Genomic DNA, 8,364 nt, shown 5'->3' on the forward strand with positions numbered 1-8,364 from the left:
AATGGGGATAATTAGCGTCACTTTATCACGCCTCTGCATATTTTCTCCACGCCCCCCCCCCCTCCTTTCCTAAAAAAAAAATTACCAAGCAGCCTGCTCTCGTCGCCCGCTCTGTCACAGAAGATTATGGAGACAGATTGCACAGAGCGAATGTGCCGGGCGAGATTAGCGCGGAATAGAGAAAGCAACTGGGCCAATGAATTCCTCGGAAGGGCCTTATCGTGCAATTACACGTTGACATGTTTAACAATCTTGCTGCCTCTTAATCCTGCAGTGCTGCTCTATCTACCCACAGCTACCACGCTATATGCCGGCGCACAGACCTAATGCACCGAAACGCAGCACAAATGTCCTGAAAGTTATGAGAAATTGCTTTATTTTCAAACTTTGTCCAGCATTCAAACGCTTTTTTTTATTTTCCTTTTTTTTTATTTTTCAGATTTCTCCGTTGTTGGAATAGCATCTGCACTGGAACTTTTTGACAAGAGGTGAGATATTAAAATGGAGAAAACAAAAATCACATTTGGTTTATTGTTACTCTAAATCACTGCTAACGACTAATCGAAAAGTGACAGAACCCCAAGAAATGTTTGTGCCATGTCCATCCAGAGTGACGATATTACGCAAAAAAAAAAAAAAAAAGTGGCTGTCTTGTTTGGAGTTAAATGCAGACTTTTTCCATCTCTCTGCCCAACACACACACACACACACACACCGCCACCACATCCCTCCCCCCCTCCCCCTCATACTCCCCGTCCCTCCTGCCTGGCGGTATATCGGGGCCTGTGTGGGAGTGATTGTGGAGCGCCACTGTAGGAATTTGGCAGCGGCCGTGGTTTGGAGAGCCGCCCCACGCTGAGCCCCATTCAGCGGCCAGCGCGCTGTGAGGTTGGGAAGTTTCAGTCAGCCATACAACTCAGTGGCCCCCACAAAGGCGATTACAAGCCCCAGCGCATTCCTGTAGGGACCTGGGAGCGGCGCAGGTGCGAGGGGGACCGGGGTAACCCGTCAGAGGAGTGATAAAAACGGGACAGTGCTGAGGCCACACAAAACCAGCCACTCCACAGGAACCGGGGAGTTTTTGGAGGAAGGAGGAGAAAGGAAAGAATAAGTTTGAAGAAGATGGAAGTTTGGGAGGTGGGGGTGTAGCATACTGAGTGGCCTCACTGTCCATCACTGAATGGAGGGAGGAGGAGACTCCCAGTCAGGGCTGTAGCCAGGATTTTTAGGTCATGAGTCCAAAGTCACCCAGCACAACCCAAAGCACCTAAGAATTGCGACAAGCTTCTAAATATCTCTATTTAAAAAATCCCCACAGAAATTCACATTTTATTTATTAATTAAATGACTCAATTATATTTTCTGTAAAGTTTTTCATGGTCTAAATGTTTCAAAACTTTCTCTAATTCTGGTATAAAACACTAAATCCATTCAAATATATTTGTTTTTATTCTAAGACATTTAGTCTAAAAAGTATTAGAATCTCAGAAACATGCAATATGTGCCTAAACCCACCCCCACATTCCCTAAATTGTTAGAGAGGACATGTCCTCAGCGTCCTCAGCAGTAGCTGCAGCAGCCCTGCCGCCAGTGTGAAACAGAAACGTGTCTAGTGGAAAAATCAGCTGAAAATTAGCCTTTATTCTATGAAATAGGTCCAGGTTGATATAAATTCGATCTTGTGTAAAGAGGCTTTGTGAAGAAAACTATTAAACTTTTCCCATTAATGCTTTGAAATAACTGAACAGGGTCAATCAGTTTGCTTGAATCAAACATTCTGTAGGAAAAGTATTGCTGCTTGAATTACACCTTTATTAATAATATATAATAAGGAAACTTTTATATTTAACATATATCTGCAAACTGTTCACTGCCAACACAAAGCATTCATACTTACTATATATATAACTTTCTCTATGAATAATATATATTCAATTTACTTTCCCTAATATTTGCTCCTGGCAACTAAAGAAGATTAAAGTTTTTATTTACTTAGTCAAGGTTCAGGCGAACAGTTTTTGATACTGTACACTAGCTGCACCTGAAAGCAGACAGACAAAGTAATGACTATAGCTGTGACCATAGTGGAGCTAAAACAGCAGGCAACAGTTTGCTAAAATGTTCCCCAACCTAATAAGGAGATAATACATCAGTGTTGTGTTTTCAGCTTGTTCCACTGCCCCCAAGTGGCCAAAAAATCAATTTATACAGCTTTAAGTTTAGGCAACTAATACTTCTAGGTTAAGATTTGATAAAGATCTTAAGTAATAGAAACCAATGTTGACAGTTGATATGGTTGTGAACAGCAATCGGAGTCAGGCGCTTTGTATGGGTTTCAGTGTCGAAGTTATATGTCAAACCATCCACCCCACCCCAACACTTCCTGGGATGAAAGAAATAGTGAAATCCAGCAGCTAAACATATGAAGCAAAGCAAATTACCAATATACAGCTTTAACTCTGCTGGAGACAGCCAGCAAGGAGACAGATGGTAGCAATGTTTAATTAAAGTTCCAAATAACTATTAGTTACTGATATAATAGGACTTTTTTTAGAAGCAGCATCATTAAGTAGATTTTTACTGCTGTTTGTCTGTTTGGTATTTTTGTGTTCAGTGCCGAGATGGCACATGGCACACAGATGGGAGGAGAGGTGCAAACATGTGGGAATTTCTTTCAAATGGAGTTATTGCAAAGCTTGTTGCTGGTATTTTTGGTGGAAATTGAGTCTTAGACATTGTGCTGACAATAAATGTCTCTAAGCTGGAAATTCTGTCAAGGGCAAACGAAACACTCGGTGAAAATGCACCACAAGTACAAAAAAATGCTGTATAAATCTAAAAAAAATGTGAACTCCTATAGATGCATTTAAGGTAGCATTGCATATCAAATTTAAAGGTGGTTATAGCAGGAATGCCAAGAAAACAGTCTGTGAAAACCTCCTTACTTAAGTCCCCGCTGCCATCTGAGGACAAAATATAATTGATAAACCTGCCGCCTTCACATTGAGAAGTGCCATCATGCACAATGATCCACTGTTCAAGTCATGTGAAAACGTCGCCAGGTGTTTAATGTTTTAATCTTAACATGCCGTTGTAATTATAATGTGATACAGAATTATGGCTGAAAAAGTCTTATATTGACTTCATATAACCGGCTTAAACGTATGTGGCCCCACTAATTTTACTGCATATAAAAAAATGTGTTGCAAACTATAACTGGCAAAGTAAGTGGAATGACATGATCAAACTTTCATTATCTCCACAAACACAAACTCAATTGTAAAAGCCACCATCTGCCTTTGGCTGCAGATTTGTTGTTCCATGTGCCCAGGTCTTGCCGCTCTGCTCTGTCCACACAACAATAGTATGTTCTGGAGAAGAAGTCTCTCCAGTTGGTGTGCCATTTTTGCCAAGCCCGTGTGGATTTTACTCCTGTGGCGCTGGATATCAGTTTTGTTAACATTGTACTCTCCACAACTGAGATCTCAGAATGCAGGGACATCGCTAAAAATAGGTCCAACAGGGCAAGAAACACTAGCAGCCAGACAATCAAGACCCCAAGGACCAGGAGTCGGTTTACCTGCAGCTTATTCCCCACCACAGTATCATAGTGAAGGTGCAATGGATTGCATGAGAATGAGCAGCACTAGTCACATGCAGACAACGATAATGATGATGATGAATAGATGCATTGGCACATGAACATGAGATCTGACATGAGTTAATAAGTCTCTAATATGAGAACGTGGGACTTTAACTGTCTCTTCAAACACTTAAAAAGCCTAATTTTCTCAGGGTCTCCATGTGCCATTTTCAGGTCAGATGAACACATTGATACCGGTGTCCCAATCGTCTGAGGCAAACAGAACAGCTAGTAAGGGTCGCACGACAAGTTTTGAAGTGTCCTCTACTATCCTCCTGTTCTTTATACTTGAAGGAAGGATCTTTAGCCTAGTATTCATTGTTAGTTTTTTTTCTCTCTTTCAACACAAGTGGCTGCTGAATTTCTGTCATGGAGACAAACAAATTTAACTTGTCCAGGAGCAAAACAGAGAATTTAGAGTACTTTTTTATAATAAAATGTTAGCTACCTTTTCCTCACTTAAACCTACTACAAGGCATTTTTTTAACTGCTTTTGAAACTCAAGACCATCAACAGGAAGATCTGCTATTTCTATATAGGCCTGGAATTAAGTCATTTATAGGGCAAAGCCACTTTTGCCTTTAAAAAATACAAATTTATTGGGGCATTGCAGCCAAAATGTATGACACCTAGGCCAAAACTACCCAAGAGTATTTAAAAAAAGTAGATCAACCTTAATACAGCAGTAAAATGTAACAATAATGCAGCAGTAATATTGATCCAAAAACAACATATACACTGACCATTTTACTGCACAATGACTTCTTAAGTACATTTTTCTTTCTTCGCTCCTGTTTAGGAAAGGTGGGCTTGTGGGATGTGTTAGCTCATGGGTTAGCTACTTAGTGTGGATTTGTAAAGAGAACTGCATGGAGGTTAATTCCTATGAAAGCTGCTCAGTGGCGCATGAAGCCAAAAAGCAAAGTAAAGAAATTACTCCGATGAAGACTTCCACCAAGCTGGCTAACTGCCAGTTTAGCCCTCCGCTAACTACTTTAGCTTAACTTCACTGCTGTGAAGAGTACAAGGAGATGCTGAAGTTATGTTACATAAGCAGACTTTATTTCTGTGGCAACCTGAGCTTATCTACAAACTTTCTGCCCTGTAGTTATTCTTAATACCACCAGGAAGAAACACAGGGGCCGTCAGAATCAACAAAAGAAGGTTCTTGTTGCAGCTTTAACACAACAAACCAGAACATAAATCAGAATGGAATCAACCCAACTATCCTTTTTTTTAAGACAAAACCAAAAGTATAACACACATTTTAACACGTGTTTTGTAATGAAAACGTTTAATATAGAATGCTGTGGTGCTTAGGGTTAAGAGTTCAGGTAAAACAATTATTTCATGTTTACTTTTCCTTCTATCTCTCCCACTTGACTCTAGTACATAATGTATAATTTCAGCAGGTTAGATGCTTTAATTCTGTCTCTCTGTCTCTACACTGTGTTTCTAGCAATGCTAACAGCGTGGCTCTAGGGATCGCAATGTCAGTTGATCAGTCCAACACTTTGGTCCGAACTGAAATACCTCAAAAGCTATGAGATGTTTTGCCATGAAATTTCGTACAGACGTTCATGTTCTCCAGTGCATAAATCTGAACAACTTTAGCAATTCCCAGAATTTCCGTCTAGTACTACCAGCAGCTCAAAGTCTTCACTTATTCTAGTGAAATATTTCAAAATCTACCACACAGATTGACACAGTATTTTGTATTACTGGTTCTCAGATAATGCATCTCAGTTTTTAAAAATGTACTTCTAGTACCACCATAAGGTTGGCATTTGGGTTTTTTAGGGAAATGTTCAACTCAGATTGAACTGTAATCACTTTGGTGATGTTCTGACTTTTCATCTAGCGAAATCTTTATCTAACAAACATTAGCATTTTAACATGCTTTACTAGGATAGTGAACATGGTAAACATCATTCCTGATTAACATCATGCTGCATTCATGTCATATCAAGGAGTAATTGTAATTACAACTTGAAGTGCCTGAAAACCAGATATATAGGCTGTAGATGTCCATAGACCAACTCTGTACTACATGGTAGCTCTGTCATTGTGAGCATGTTAGTATGCTGCCATTAGCATTTTGCCCAAAGCACCACTGTGCGAAAGTACAGCTGTAGACTCTTAGTCTCTTATACACATTGCAACTAGTTGACTGACACTCTAACTAACTCTCACTGGTTCCCATAAATATGCAGCACAAATATTTGACAAAATCTGCAAAGAAATTGCGAATTACTGCACGTTTCCATCTACTACCATTTTGCGATTATTAGGAGTTGGTTTGTCGAGAGAAGATTTTTTATTTTATTTTCTGGCAATCCACTCACGTTTTTTGCGCATGAATTAAAAGTGTGCATTACAAACAGGTGAATGGAGACCAACCTACTGACTCGACAATTCACTCAGTAGAGCGTGGTGTACAACCCACCTGCAGTGTTTCTCTATCACTGGCCCACACACATACAAACCCACCAGATGCTGTAAAGGATTTCTGCCCCTGTGTGGCAGGTGATAATTCTGCTGTAGAGATGGGGTTAATGAGGGGTCAAAGAGTTCCAATAAGAAACAGCAGTTTTATGGTGCCTGCTGCACACTGATAGCTGTTTGAACTGGCTGACCTTTGAACTCTGCAGGGTCAAGTGATCAACAAACCTGGTCGTTTAGATAGGTCAGATTGGAACAAGTGAAGGATGTGTATGTCACAGCAATATGTCCGAGAGCCGCAGATAAATTGTTCTTAATGATTATAACCCTACTCAATTTGTTTCCAGAGCCATTAGATTGTTGTCAGCTATCAGACTGTTTAAGGTATAGGGTACATTTGATTAATTTGTAATTTAATTTATAACCTGCTGTCTATTAAGTATTCAGCTGACTGAACCATTTACCTGTGTGTGTGTGTGCGTGTCCAACTATCTATGACATGTACACATTAAGAACAGTATGTATTTGTTATATCATAAACTGACAACTACAGGGTTCTGTTTGCTCTGTTCTGCTGTGTCTTTATTTATTGACTTTTTGACATTTGATACTCCTAGAAATCAATATCCTCTCTTTGTCCATCTCCCTCTTTCTCTGTCTTTCTGTCTCTCTCTTCCAGCAAAATGTCCACCATGGCTATCACCAGTGGACATGGATCACTGAGGGGGCCTGTGATTAACAGATAGCACCACGTCTCCTCTGCTGGCAGGCCATCATTACGACGAGCACTAGAAGATAGGTTCTGTGGGCGAAAAGACCTTTTGGAAAATGTCAGCGACAGTCAAAGCCCCAAATTTCCTCCATTCACTCTTTCCCATGTGATGCTACCTACTCTAATACCTTAATCACACAACCCTTTTCTCCTATTGCCTAATGTTTTGTATCTTAAGTGCAGTGTGAGATTGTGGAGATTTTATTTTATCTGGTGTGGCTTACCTGAAGATTGGACATATTATTTAAAAAAAAAAGAAAACAACCCCAGCCCCATATTTCACCCAGCTCAGCAAACAAAAAACACTCAGCAATGTCTGCAACAGCTCCCCTTTCCCACTCCCTTTCACTGGAGCCAGCTTCACCGTCTTAATACTCTTAGTCCCTCGGTTGGCATGTTTTCCAAGAACCCGCTGCATTTTCAGATTTGTAAAATCCGTCAAAATGCCTGTAATGAATATTTCTACAGCCTTGACTGTATTTAATATGCTGTTTGACCAGCCCAATAAGAAACGTGTACTGATCTGGCACCAGGACCAGTGCGTCAGTAGAAGGTTTATTGTCCAGAAACTGTCTGGACTGTCTTTTATCAGGAGAAGCAGAAAGGAAATAAACATTCATTATTCAGATAATCTCTTAGGTTATAATTAACATATTTTCTGTGCATGAATCTACGTATATATTTTGAATTTAAAAAAAAAAAAAGGTACTACCGTTCGTACAGTCGTCTTCATGAATAAACTGTCATATTGCGAGAGGTCTTTGTTGTGTACTCAACACTTAAATTGTACAGTCTGTTTTACTGTTGTTTTAGCTTTGCTGAAAAAAAGAGAATACATATTAAATAAACTCTTGCATCTTATTACTGCCTAAGAATGAAATATTGAGTTTTCCGTCATTTTTTTTTCACATTCAATTTGGGAGGTAAATTAATACTTCAAAGTGAGAACTATGAGAAAGTTTTAACATTTAAACTATGTATTAATTTCAAGGCCTAAATGTGCCCTCAATTATTTTACCACTGCCCCTAAGTAATTGATTTTAGGTAGAGAAAGAGAGAGGTGGGGGGTGATCTGTGCTGATGTATGAAAACCACAAAGCCAACAAATGAAAAATAACTAACAGCATAATTGCTATGAGCGTAACCTTGCTTTATTGATTTTTTTTTTCCATCAAGGCATTTGGCTAACATCAAAGTTAGACCCATGATAAAACAAGTTGTTTCACAGCTGTGTAATAATTTCTATTTTCTTTGCTCGCTCAGCCTCTCGGTCTATCATTGACTCATTCAGGTGTGTGCTACCAGCCACACAAACACAAACACTTTTGAGACTCGAGTCCAGCAGTGTGTGGTGTGTGCAGACTCAGTGAACAGACACAGACAGAACGTGTACAGGGACTAGATAATGAGCATCTCAGGTGACTACACGCGGTGATTACCAGGTTGCTGGTGTTATAGGAACTATATCACATAAACATACACTCCCACTCTGTGCACACATACACGT

At 39.7% G+C, this 8,364-nt stretch overlaps 1 long non-coding RNA gene across 1 annotated transcript in view; it reads left to right on the plus strand.

The window, feature by feature from the left end:
* LOC118339581 overlaps nt 1-7,685 on the plus strand; it is a 16,052-nt gene extending 8,367 nt beyond the window's left edge. Inside the window, exons 2-3 of the long non-coding RNA XR_004797316.1 lie at nt 440-488; nt 6,765-7,685. This is a non-coding gene — a long non-coding RNA (uncharacterized LOC118339581). The remainder of the gene's footprint in view (nt 1-439; nt 489-6,764) is intronic.
* The last annotated feature ends 679 nt before the right edge of the window (nt 7,686-8,364 follow it).

The sequence above is a fragment of the Morone saxatilis genome, unplaced genomic scaffold, assembly GCF_004916995.1.
Source record: "Morone saxatilis isolate NCDOM2014 unplaced genomic scaffold, NCSU_SB_2.0 Contig5, whole genome shotgun sequence".
NCBI classification, from domain to species: domain Eukaryota; kingdom Metazoa; phylum Chordata; class Actinopteri; family Moronidae; genus Morone; species Morone saxatilis.